Source organism: Aotus nancymaae, unplaced genomic scaffold (genome assembly GCF_030222135.1).
Source record: "Aotus nancymaae isolate 86718 unplaced genomic scaffold, 86718_ANA_hifiasm-v0.15.2.pri h1tg000001l, whole genome shotgun sequence".
In the NCBI taxonomy this organism is placed as follows: Eukaryota; Metazoa; Chordata; class Mammalia; order Primates; family Aotidae; genus Aotus; species Aotus nancymaae.
The window spans coordinates 4,711,954-4,726,155 of record NW_026988412.1 but is presented as its reverse complement, the minus strand read 5'-3'; positions in this window follow the sequence as shown (position 1 = coordinate 4,726,155).

The window sequence follows — 14,202 nt, the reverse complement described above, 5'->3', positions numbered from 1 at the left end:
CTGACTGGCCCCACCCTCAGAACTCAGCCACCATGTTGTGAGGAAGCCCAGGCAAGTGGAGTGGTCACAGGCAGGTGTTCCAGCCAACAGCCCCAGCTGAGGTCCAGCCCGCAGCCAGCATCAACCATCAGAGGCATAAGTAAGCACTCTTTTCATTCATTTAGGCCCCGGCCTCTGAGCTGCTGCAGTTAACACTACATACAACGTGGATGAGCTACCTCTGCAGTGCTAGTCAGCTAGGGCTGCCATGACAAAGAACCACAGATTGGGTGGCTGGAACAACAGAAATTTATTTTCTCACAGTTCAGGAGGCCAGCAATTGAAGATCAAAGTATCTGCTGAGTTGGTCCCCTCTGGGGGCCAGAAGGGAAGGACAGGCTCCAGGTGTCTCTCCTTGGCTTCAGATAGCTGTCTTCTCTCAGTGTATCTTTATGTCACCCTCTGTCACTGCCTATGTCTAAATTTTCTCTTCTTATAAGGATACCAGTAACGTTGGACTAGGGCTCACCCTAATTAATGACCTTGTTTTCACTAACTCACCTCTGTCTCTACACACAGATTCTGACGCACTGCAGGTTAGGACGTCAGCATGAATTTATTTGAGGGACACAAGTCAGCCCATAATACCTGCCGAGCCTCCATCCACATTGCAGCCTCTTGCACAAGATAAATGTGCCAGTGTTTTGAGTCACTAAAATTTGGAGTGGTTTATTAACGCAGCAAAAGACAACAATGTGCTAAAGTACTTGACTTCGAGACTCAGGTTCTGGTGACTACCTCAGAGTTTATTCAACAAATGTTCTCTGACATCAGGACTATACCATTTGGGGTCGGTTCCCAAAGGACCCAGTCCAGGCCACATGCAAAACATTTGGGAGGGTGTTGCAGAGACTGCATATTCAGTGCTATCTGTGTTCTGTTTTAATATTGTTCCTTGATTGCAAGAAATGGGATCCACTGAAGCTATCTCCAGGAATTTGCTTTTAGGGAAAGTTATTCCTTAAAATAACTTTTTAAGGAAAAAGTTATTATAGGGATATTCTGGAACAGAAGAGGGATGCAGTCAAGAAGAAATCTAAGGCCAGAAATAGAAATATGTCTATAGGAAATATGGTTGCCCTTCTTGGCAGTTGACTTTAGGACCTATTCTGAATGCAGGGAGTCCGCAGCTTTTAACATAGGGGAAACATGGTATTCAAGTCCCAGCACCTATTATAGGAAGTTGTAGTCTAGGATGTAAGTTGTAATCTATGATTGGTTGATTATTTTTATCTTCATTATACGACTTGCCATGAATGACTCTTCTCTTTCCACCCGGCTTCCTTTGGTGATTCACAGTTACTGCTCCCCCATTACTTTGGCTTGTACAGCTGCTTCATTCATTGATTCAACAAATGTTTACTTGGCACCTAGTGTGTGCTAGGTGCTATTTTAAGCTCTGGGGTTGCATGAGACAAATCAATCAATTGGGCATTGTGCCAGTCATTCAAATATCCCTTTCCTCATCGACCTTGATTCGATCATGCTCTTTCCAGCTAAATTCTACTTTACTTTATGAACTTCTAGCAGATGCTCCCACCATTCAGGGGCACATTTTCCCTGCTTCTTAGCTCAGATCCTTGAAAGGGGCCCTCTAGCCCAGCTTATCTTTTCAAATCAAGCCACAGAATGTTTCTAACTCACTTTCTGATTGGTTTCCTAGGATCAGGTGGTCACTCATCCAACCAACTGTATTCTAGGATAGGAGATGGGTCCAGGACCCAACCCACATGGACAGCAGGGCTGTGGGGCAATCAACGATGAGCAGCTTTGGTGTGAGTCCTTAGCACAGTACTTTAAAGATGTGGGAGACCCACTATTGACTCCTGTAGGAGCTTGGAGAACCCCAAAGAATCCTTTAGTCAATTACATACTACACAGGCCCAAGGAGGGTACACGACTTCTGGAAGTCACACACAGCCTGTTAGTGACACATTGGGTATGGAGCCAGGTGTGAGCATCTTATATGAGCATCCTGTATGTGTGAGTTCAGCCTGACTGGTGTGGCTGAGGCAGTCACTGCCCCTTCCATTTCCTCTGGACACTCACTATTCCCATGTAGCCAGCAACTTCAGAGAGAACTTTCTCTGGCTGAAGAGGTATTCTTGACCTCGCAACTAAAGACAAACAAGAATTGGGGGTACAAACCCCAGCTTCCACACCCCTTGGGTAGGCCAAGTCTGAGATATGTCCCACATCGCCTCCCAGAGGTCCCCAGCAGGACTGAGTCTCAGTTGCCCACACCTGTAACCTGCTCATTATGCAAACGTATTGATTCCTTCCCTCCCCTGTCTCACTTGCACTGTCCTCCACCTGTACTTCTGCAGTCACCTCTCAAATATAACACTCAACACCTTGCCCTCAACACCTTTTCTGAGGATCTGCTTCTGGAGAACCATGAACAAAGATGCCTTGCAAGAAAAGCAAGTAGTGAGGCCATGTTAATAAGAGAGAGAGAAAAAAAAAAGGAGCATGGGGCAAATGCCTGGAGAGAGAGACTCACAGATGCAGATACCTGACATGTTGGTCTTACTGAAACCGTCAGATGCAATGGGAGGCTACTTCCCATAGTCTGGAGCTACAGAGAAAAGCAGGCTGCAGATGGCAAGGTGGAGCCGTCGTTGGAGGAGCTGCTTGTAGGCAGGATGCCTAGCCAGCCATTCTTAAAATGTTTCATTCTTCCATTTTAATCTCACTCATTATTGAATCATTAATAATGATTTATATGACATTGACTTTTTTTCAGAAATCTTGACTAACTCTTTGACAAGAGATTAATAAAGAGTGGGACTTCAGATGTCAAGTTTTTATGAGCAAAAGTGTCCAAGGCCGTCCCTAGATGGGTATTCTTGGCTGTATTCACCACGCTCTCCAGAGACTGAAAAGCAATTGTTTAGCTGGGTAGAGGAGCTGAGCTGAATTAAATTGACCTGCATGATACAGAAAGTAGCACTGAGCGCATTTAACTAAGGGGTCTTTGAAAGAAATCTATTTTATTGTAGCTGACTGCAGAAATTATTTTAAGGAAGTGATTATCAATCTAATAATTTAAAACGCATAAATGATGTCAGCATCTGAAATTAAGACAGACTGGGAGGACAACGGGGCTGCTCTTGAGTAAAAAGCTAAATGCATCTTTATTTCTTTCTGCTTTTTCTTTCCCTCTTTTCAGAAACATGAATTTGACTGCTTTCAAAAGCCAATTGTTATGCCTACATCCTGTAAAGAGAGATGAAATTTCCATTTATAGTAGAATACCAGCAGCCTCACTTAATCCAGATACACATATACCTAAAAGCACTTTTGTTCCAAATATAATTATTACTCTGCAGGAAAATCTGGTGTGATTCTCTTGGTTTGGTGGAGTTTTAAACCTGTCTTTAATTTAAAATAACTTTATTAGAACCCCTAGAGATGAGAGTGGACACAGTAGGGAAAGGTAGTTATCATGATGAGGAAAACCAGGGATGCTAGAATTCCTTCATTGCAGGCTTCTGGCTGGACTTATTAACTCAGCGATGGAGTCTGAGCGCTCTCACTACTTGGGCAATGAATGAATAAATGAGTGTTTAAAAGCCCTCTGCAGCCTGCTAGGCCTGCCCTAGTGTGCATGTATGACTCTCAGAGCACTGGACCGTGGTCCGAGCAAAGCCAAATCCTCTCACGAAAAGGTTCCCTCTCACAGGCTTCTGCCAAAGCCAATGCTCGCTAGGAAAGGCAGCAATTTTTTTCTCCTCTTCAAAGGGACCTTAATGTACGAACTCACTCCCACCTACTGTGCATGTAAATTATTCATCAGTGATATGGCCTCTATTTATGACTTTGATCCTTTCCTTCCCCCGGATGCCCAAGGAGCATGAGAAGACGGGCGAGTTATCGGAGTGGCTTTGATCTCCTACTTGCAAATGGCATTTTGTGGTGGAACATCTGAGCCCCTCTGTAGCTGCAGTGTGGGTCGAAGCTGAGCAGAGTTTGGGGTTTGTAGGATGTCCACCTCCTAGCATCAAACCACCTTCAGGACAAAATGGGATGGGACAGAAACGAGCCAATTTCTCCCCCAAAGGAGCAACTGTTCAAGCACAATGATTCACAGGCACCCACAACTGCTCTCGCAGCAGGCAGGACAGTGTCATGATGACTCAAAGGTACAATTCTCATCCAGAACTTGTTTCAAAAGAATCACACCACTGAGGCCTCATGCAATGGTGTTCCAGGGTAAACGAGTCACTTGGGGAGTAAACAATAGAATCATGAGGGATGGACCCCTCAAAATTGTTTGTTTCTTCTCACATGGTAAAAATTAACTTTTCCTGGTAAAAGGGGGTAAAATGTCGGGCATAGGGAATGCTGGAAGGAGGAGGAAACCTCTGCATTTCTCACAGCCCGAGATGATCATTCCCCAGAGTTTGTCATCAAACTATTAGCGACTGCCGATTGTATCTGGCACTGAATCTTCAGCGTGCCCACAGTGTAGAGACCAAGGACAGTGGACTCTCTTTCATAATGGCGGTGTAAACCACTTTGCATTAAGTAGGAATAATAACCTTGTCTAAAAGAATGTGTCAAAATAATTACGTTTCTTGTTGCTTTCCTTTCTTCCACATCACATGAGCAAGCACATCAGCCTCACTTGAACAGATGAAAGAAGGAGGTTTTTTCAGTGAGGGCTGTTCTGAGAGGAACACACGCCCAGCAGTGAGAGGGCCCCCATTCCATCATGGCTAACTGGGATTTTAGACACTGCAGGAGCTAATTCTAGCCAACACTGTGGATTTGGTTTACCTCTTCTTTCTCAGGTGACAAGGAAGCCACGCTGTCAGGAATATTTGCCCTGTGAATGTCCCATGTGATTGATGTCTGCAAGGTTGAGGGTATTCCTGCCACTCTAGCAAATTGCATCTACTGTGTTCTTTTCCTTTACTAAAGGTGACATCCGCTGAAACATTCATTCTTCAACTCAGAAACCAAACTTTAAAAAGGGATTTAGTAGTAGCTCAGATGTAGGTTTCATTATTTTGTGAAGAATTCTGTTCGAATGCATTTGAAAATCATTTTTAGAATTTCAGAATAAAGTCCATTAATTTTATTTTTTTTTGAGATGGAGTCTCGCTCTGTTGCCCAGGCTGGAGTCCAGTGGCACAATCTCCACTCACTACAATCTCTGCCTCCCAGGTTCAAGCAATCCTCCTGACTCTACCCCTCTAGTAGCTGGGATTACAGGCAGGCGCCACCATGCCTAGTTAATGTTTGTATTTTTTTAGTAGAGACGGGGTTTCGCCATGTTGGCCAGTCTGGTCACAAAATCCTGACCTCAGGTGATCCACCCCCTTTGTCCACCCAAAGTGCTGGGATTATAGGCATGAGCCACCACACCCAGCCCTATTAATGTTTTTCACCTGGTTGGCTTACTTTAAAATTGATAGCACAAGTGGCTTGAAGTGCATTTCATCAAATGTTTATATCTAATGAGATATTTAGGGGACAGATCATTTTTTATATCTTGAATGGCCTGGTATATAAAATCACCTCATCTCCATAAGGCAGGAGAATCATTTTAATTTGCTAAAGGGGGAACAAATTATTGGAATCTTCTCATGTTTTCTAATAGCATGTTAGCAATAAATAGCCTTGATGTCCCAGAAAGCAAAAATCTCTGAGCTGAGGAAAAACAATTCTACACCCCCCAACACACACACCCCTTCAGTTTTTCCCTTGCTGTCTCCCCATGTGGGAGGAAGAAAAGATGTCTCCAGGAGTGTGAGCAGAGTAAGTAAACATGGAGAGCTTGTGATGCTTTGGTGACAATTATTTCTCCTTTCTCCTTTTGGCTGCTGTGGTTCCAGATGGTGGAAACGTTCCATCTGATTCTTCCCTAATATCGTGCGTGCTGAAGCCACAATACCTAGACTCCTGAGCGATGTGTTTAGTACATACCTGTTCCAAACAGTGGGCAGATGTCTACGAGATGTGCGCTGTTCCCGCAGCCCCTGCCCAGCCCACTTCCTCTGCCATGCTGTGGAGCCTGATTCTATGGGCAGCGCCTGGCGTTTAAGTTTGCTTGAAAGCCCTGACTGATGGAGTTAGACAATTGAGACCCTGGTTTCTAAAGAACAAAGTGCTTGCTTGGAATGTTGAATTCTGTGCTGTGGGAGGGGCCCCCAGACAGTGAGTGAAATACTACGGTCCCCTCATCCCCACTACCACTACCCACCTCCTCCCAATCTCAGAAAAATGCCTCCCACAGCCAGCTTCCACGGGGCTACCACATCAAGTTTTCATCCTGTCCGCCTTGTTAGAATACATGGGCGGTGGGGGCATCAGATGAGCGTGGCTGCTGTCGTTTTGGCAAGGCTGTTGCAGGGGGCAGGCCTCTGGCCCCCCGCTTGGATTCGCAGACCCCACGGGGCCGCCTTGGATGTGCAGACACACCAGCGCGCGCGCGCTCAGCAGGCAGAGCTTTGTGCGCTGGGCCTCCTGGGACGAGGCTGCAAACCTTCAGATCCCAGCACAGACCCCCCGGCTTCCCTCTGCCCGCAAACTTCTCCTAATTAAGCCAGTCCATCTAATTACAGGGTGTTCCATCAAATATTTCTCCAGATGCTTCCGATGCAGCCTGCGGGCGCTGGTCAAAGCTGTCGAGGCTTGTGATCAGGGCTGCCGGCCCTGCGAGGGCCGCGCGCAGTCCCCTCTCTCCTGGACGTGCCTGTCTCCAATACTGCGCAATTCGCCCTCACTCATTTGCTCCGTTGCCTGTCGAAAGCACAGAGCGTAATTGCTAAAGTTAAGAAAACATCCCTGTAATTAGCCAGGCAACTCTAAGCACAAGAAATGGAAATTAGTCACAGTATCACAAATTAGTTTGTGCATACATTACGTTCAAGGATCGCCCTTGGGGCCCGGTGTTTGCAGTCTTTGGCGAGCAACCCTCTGTATCTCAATAAAGCATTCCTTCCCGGGTGAGTATGTCGCAGGAAGGGGAGTTTCGCTTGGATTACAAATTTTTTAATTCTTTTGTAGACAGCAGCCAGAATAAAGTCTAATATTCCGGCTGGGGAAACAGACACAAGCAAACAGTGATTTTCCTGTTGATTTTCTTTTCCTCTGCGGGCATCTGTTAACCTAGGGCCATCAAGGTGTCTCCAAACAGTGGGCTCATCAATTGTATTGTTTCACTCATTAGGAGCAGTAGTTATAAACTCTTTAAATAACCCTGATTTTCAACTATTTCCAGTCACTCCTCTTGCTAGCAAAAGCCAGGAAATTGGACTCAGGCACACACAACATAGCATTTGCATCAAAATAATACAGCAGGCAACAGCAAGCCACAATCACATCACTCAGAAGAAAGGAATAGAATACAAATTAAAGGAAGAATGTAAATTTTTTGCCATTAAGCTTCAATGACCATTTGAAATGGTGCAAGGCACAAAGGTTCTTGATGAGCGTCATCTAGTTTGATTATTCATACTTGTGTTTCTGCTTGAATTAAAGCAGGAGTGCTAGAGCCCGTTAAGGGAAAATATTTGAATTGATAGTGAACTCTCACCTTGCCGTGCATCCATTTACTTTTCAAATGAATACCAGATAAGTTAGTGCATTTTCTAATCGGCCTGTTTTCCAGTGAGTGCTGTCATTACATACCAATTTCTTTTAGAAGTGCTTGCTAAGAAACATTAACTACTTACAAATAAGGAGCTGTATGTCACAAACTGCGGTCTTGAGCTCACTGGCTCATTTCTGCCAGGATAGCTGAGGGCTGTAGAGTCCACGGTTGCCTGGCTTGTCTAGGATTCAGCCTTTTCCCTACTTCCCAAGCCCGTCCTTAAGGGGAGGCAGGGCTTTTGCTACCTGCCATCTTTCCAGAACCAGGTGGCATTTGCTCTGGTAATAGCCCAAACCAGCTTACCACTGAGTATCTATGTCACTGTGTGCAGGTGTCCTGGGTCCACCCCACCACCTGATCCTAACTGCTAACCCAGACTTCAGATTCAAAGCTGACTGAGGATAGTCCGTATATCATTCATTCCTGAACACCAGCTCCACAACGGGTAGGTACATTGACTCAACATAGAGAAAACGGGAAGGTAGAATCTGAGGGTTGTGTGTTTGGGAGAGGTGGGGTGGGGCCTCTCATTTTTAAAATACAAGCTCAAGTTTTGGGCAAGGCCACATGAACAGAAACTGCTCCTCCCTTAGTGGGGAAAGCACCAGAACATTGCTACTCCTCAAGAAGAGATTTAAAAGAAAAATATTTGTGCTTAATCAGGGAGAAAGGAAAAGAAGGTTCTTACTACACGGGTCTACATTTGCCATCATAAACAGCTTCTTTGGGTTACTCCTCCCGTTGAATGTTACTAGTTAACACATTTGTTAAAATGTGACCTTTTTTTAATCAGAAAATTTATTTTTAGGAGTACTCATGGGGAAAATAGAGGGCATACCTGAGGGAGTGAAGCAGCGCTCGCAAAACCTGAGTGACCTCGTTTCCACATGATTTTGTTTTGCGGATTCTGGTCTGTTCGTTGACAGAACAAGAACCACATTGATGTGAGCTCTTCATACATCTTCAGCCAAGGTACAGAGAGAAAGGAAATGCCTGACAAACAACCCTCCTGAGTGAAGAATGCTGGAATCTAACACCAGGTGAGAAAAGAGTCCTTATCTGGTTGGGATCCAAAGGATACTCTTATTTTTTAATTAAAAAACTATATTTTGGGAGGCCAAGGCAGGAGGATCACTTGAGCCCAGGAGTTCAAGACAAGCCTGGGCAATATAATGAGACCCTCTCTCTACAAAAAATTTTAAAAATTAGTCCGGTGTTGGTGGTGCACACCTGTAGTCCCAGCTACTTGTGGGGCTTAGGTGGAAGGATCACTTGAGCCCAGGAGGTTGACGCTACAGTGAGCTGTGATTGCACCACTATACTCCAGCCTGAGTAACAGAACAAGACTTTATCTCAGAAAAATAAACGAAATAAAATATTATAATCTCAAAATTGGTTAATCCCAAAACTGAATTAAAAGTCAAATGAGCCAGGCACAGTGGTTCATGCCTGTAATCCCTGCACTTTGGGAGGCCGAGGCAGGCGGATCCGGCTGGGGACAAGGTCAGAAGTTCGAGACCAGCCTGGCCAATATGGTGAAACCTCATCTCTACTAAAAATACAAAAATTAGCTATATGTGGTTGTGGGCACCTATAGTTCCAGCTACTTGGGAGGCTGAGGCAGGAGAATGGCTTAAATCCAGGAAGTAGAGGTTCCAGTGAGCCAAGATCATGCCACTGCGCTCCAGCCTGGGTGACAGAGCGAGATTCTGTCTCAAAAAAAAAAAAAATCAAATAAAATACAGGGAAAGCTGACCATGAAGGGAGCTGTTGAATATGCGCCATGACCACCTATGATAAGAAAGTAACCCATGTCCACCCCCTGGTAATGCCCTCTAGACTTGACTCTGAGGTTGTCCGTGTGACTTTGTTGATCAGCCAATGGACATCAACAAATGTGACACAAGCAGAGACTTGAAAAGCATTTAGCATGGCCCTCTTGATGCACTTGCATGTGAACAAGCCCGAGCTATCCTGCTGGAAGACGAGAGACACATGGAGAAGAACTGACAACCTGCCCAACCATCAGACTTGCGAGTGAGGCCATCTTCTGTCATCCAGTCACAAGACACCCCACAGATGTATGTTGCTAAGAGTGTAACAGGGCTCAGCCAGGCCAACCCAGCCCAGAAAACCACCCAGACAAGCTAGAATCATGAGCTAAGTATAACACTCAAGGTGTAGGCAAATATGCACAGAGTCTAAGACTTAGGCCCATTTTCCTAAAAATTCCCTTTTATTATTGAACCACCGAATTTTTTTTTTTAATATTCTTGAACAACCAAAATTGTGCTAAGCATGTAATTGTGGTGTCATGGAGTGTGGATGGCATATTTATGACTCTCCTGGTGTGCCTTATTGTCTGCCAATCGCACCAGACCATCTGACAAAATCTGCTCTTAACCATACAGGCAACTGTATTCGAAATGACACTTTTGGATATTTTGAGGACTGAATGAGTGTGTGTGTGTGTGTGTGTGTGTGTAGCAGATGCTATCTGTGCTCTGTCCCCATTCCCTTCACGTTCTTGTCATTTTGATGTGTGTGTATTCACTCCAGCAGCCAGGACCTCCTTTCTTTGGGAGAAACTATTCCTCACCCAACCCAACCATGAGGCTCTCATGGACTGACAGTCCTAGTCCACTCAGCCACAGGTGACTGATCCATCAACACGCAAGTGACCCGAATCACACCAACCAGAATCCTGGCCTGGAATTTTCAAAGTAGAGCCTAGGAAAGACAGGGGGTTAACCTGTCAACAAGGACCTCTCAGCAACTGTGTTCCTTTCCAGCCCGATATTCAGAAAGGCAGAAAAAAAGAGACCAATGGAGAATATGTCATGAAACTTTCCCATGAGATGAGACACCAATGTGCCTTTTTGTCCCAAGTAAGTTTGAGGTATGTTTCTGTCACTTGCAACCAAGAGATCTCTGGTTGACTGACACCTCTGGACTCCTGGTTTCCTAACACTCTTGGTCTTATATAAAATCCACTTGCTGAAGCCACCATTAGACCCAGACTAACTGGTCCCTCTAGGACATATATTGGATATGGTGTTTCCCCTCAGGGTTTCTGAAGTCTGTTCTTTGTCCATGGTCCCAAGAAGAATAAAAACATGAAATTCACCGCACTGCCGAGAACAGCATCAGCCTTTACCTAACTAAAGCTCTTACTTTGTTAGACATTAGCGCCACTAGTGACCAGAATTAACCTTGAGGTTGTCGAAAGATGAAGGAAGAGAGCTGGATAATTCGTGACCAAAACAAAATCATAGTGACTCTGACATAGAGAGAAATTGGACAACATTGGATCATTCATATGAATATGTGCATGTTTCATTAAGTTGACAGAGACAACGCTCTTGCTATGTGGCACAGCAGCTCTCAAGCCTTACTTGTTTCAGAAACATCTGTGATGCTTTTTCAATCTAAAGATACCGGAGTCCCTACCCAGACCAGTTGGATACAGGCTTTGAAAGTGGGTTAAAAATGAGAGCTTTCCAAATCCCCTGATCACAAAAATGGGCAAAGGACTTGAATAGTCATTTCTCCAAAGATGATGAACAAATGGCCAAAAAAGCACATGGGAAGACGCTCATCATAATTAATCACTAGGGAAATGCAAATCAAAACACAAGGAAATACCACGTCTGGTTGAATCCACAGATACGGAACCTGCAGATATGGAGGGCTTGTCCTTTGGCAATTGGCTTATTTCACTATTGTTATTTGTATTATTTTTTATGACTTTTTCCTATTACTGATATTTTCAGTAATCCCAATAAAAAACAGTTGAACAACTATTTACATAGCATTTACATTGTATTCAGTATTATAAATTATCTAGAGATGATTTAAAGTATACAGGAGGATGTATGCAGGGTATATGCAAATATAACACCATTTTATATAAGATACTTTAGAGTATCCATGGATTTTGGTATCTGTATTGTACAATTCCACTTATATGAGATACTTATAGTCAAAATCATAGAGATAGAAGGTAGAATGGTGGTTGCCAGGGGCTAGAGGGCAGAGGGAATAGGAGTTATTGTTTAATGGGTATAGGGTTTCGGTTTTACAAGAGGAGAAGGGCTGTGGAGATGGATAGTGCTGATGGCTGCACAACAATAGGAATGCACTTAATACCACTGCACTGCACACTTAAAAACAGGGAAGATGGCAAATTTTATATCACATGTATTTTACCACAATGAATAAAAATGAAGAAAAGGTTAGTTGCCTGGCATTCGCTACGTGCTGAGTTGGCTTTAGTGATGTCATGGAAAGAGTTGAGGCTTTGAGATGAGGGAGGCCTGCACTCAATGCCCTGGCACCTGCACTGAATTAGCTGTGTGGTTTGAGTGAGTTACTTCATCTTGTGGTATTTAATTTGTACATCAATAAAATGGCAGCAGTAATATCTACCTCGTACTTTCTACGCTTCTACCCAACGCTGTAGATGTTATTTAGGATAAAATGACGTAAGGTAGGTAAAGATACTGGGAACTTCGTAGGTCTGCCCCACAGGCCCCCAACTGTTCATTCTCACTGTAGTTAATTCTCTCTTCCTTTTCTATCTTTATTGTCAAATATTCACCCACAGGGAGCATTATTCACTCTTTTCCCAAACATACTCTCAACAAAAGAAATATATTTTGGGAGGCCAAGGCAGGAGGATCACTTGAGCCCAGGAGATCAAGACCAGCCTGGGCAATATAGCGAGACCCTCTCTCTATAAAAAGATTTTAAAAATTAGTCGAGCATTGGCGGTGCACACCTGTAGTCCCACTGCCGTCTGGGGAACCTTCCACTTACCTTTTCTTCCATGTAGATATTATCTTGAATAATATTTGTTTTTATTACAGAAACTCACCTTTTTGGATGAGGTGATCAGTGGTAACGTCAGTCTGAATGTGAACAGGACACGTCGGACAGCAAGGCCTCCCTCCTGAGCACTGGGACAGGGTCCTCAGGAACAGGGTGGCAGCGCCTGAGCGTTCACCCACGGAAGCGTCTACCATCAGTTGCCCCCTTTGCCAGACCCTGGTCCCCACCTGATGAAATCTGTCTTGCCTTTCTCAGCCCCCATTGAACTGCCACCTCCTCCCTGAGGCCTGCCCTTTCCTTAGCCAAATGTGACTGACCTCCACTTCTCAACCACCGTTGCATCTGATTTCTACCTCTCCAGCAGCCCTTACCACAGCTTGCCTAGTGATCTGTGGACATGTATCTGCAGATCCAGGCTCTGCATTTGTTAACTCTGTACTTCTCTCGGCCTCATATTCCACATTTCTAAAATAAAATGGGAATACGAAGAGTGCCTACTTCCGAGGCTTTCTGTGGCAATCAATTGAGCTCAAATATATAAAATATATTTTATATATTTTATATATATAAAATATATTTTATATATTTTATATATATAAAATATATAAATATATATACAGCCTCAAGGTTAATTCTGGTCACTAGTGGCGCTAATGTCTAACAAAGTAAGAGCTTTAGTTAGGTAAAGGCTGACGCTGTTCTCGGCAGTGCAGTGAATTTCATGTTTTTATTCTTCTTGGGACCATGGACAAAGAACAGACTTCAGAAACCCTGAGGGGAAACACCATATCCAATATATGTCCTAGAGGGACCAGTTAGTCTGGGTCTAATGGTGGCTTCAGCAAGTGGATTTTATATAAGACCAAGAGTGTTAGGAAACCAGGAGTCCAGAGGTGTCAGTCAACCAGAGATCTCTTGGTTGCAAGTGACAGAAACATACCTCAAACTTACTTGGGACAAAAAGGCACCCCCAGGAAAGCAGACAAGTTAATGACAAACTAAAGATAACCTGTATTTATAGCTGTCGCCTTTCCAATCATGGTGACATGTCATAGGGTGGGTGCATTCTTCCTCAGAGACAGGCCCCGAGCTATACCCCAGTCTAGTCCCCTCCCAATTCAATCTCCCTCCCTGGTCACCTCATTCTAGTTCATGAAGTGATTGGCACATTTGCTTAGCCCTACAGCTGCTTCGTCACGATTCTTTTAGTCAGAATTTTCACACTAGTATATGAGCTTTCTTACAGCTCATAACCATTTATTTAATAAGGATCCCAAGCTGCTAATCGCACATTCTGGACACAGAAGACCTCACATTCAACATGTACTCAGAGGTGATGTTTTCAAAGTGCCACCGCTATCCCTCTTCCCCCTTTCATTGGGCAAGTTTTAGTTTCGGCCAAGACGTCTTTTCTCAATGTCCACCTGCTTCTCTGGAATTCAGTGTTGCAGTGTCTCTCTCAGCCTTTGAATACTTTTCCCTTTACTACTTACAGGCAGAGCCCGAGAAAGTACTGTACCAATGTGTGCCAGCAGGTACCTGGGATCCAGAAGGCTGCACTGGCCTCTGCTGCTGCATCTGCTTCCTGGGGTTGCTCTACGCCCACTGGCCCAGGAAAAAAGGGCTCGAGAAGAAACAATTTTGAAACAGTTGGGAAATTTGTAGCAATATAGTACATACTGTGCAATTTATTCTAATATGCCTCGTGGATAGTCAAGCAGAAAATGGAA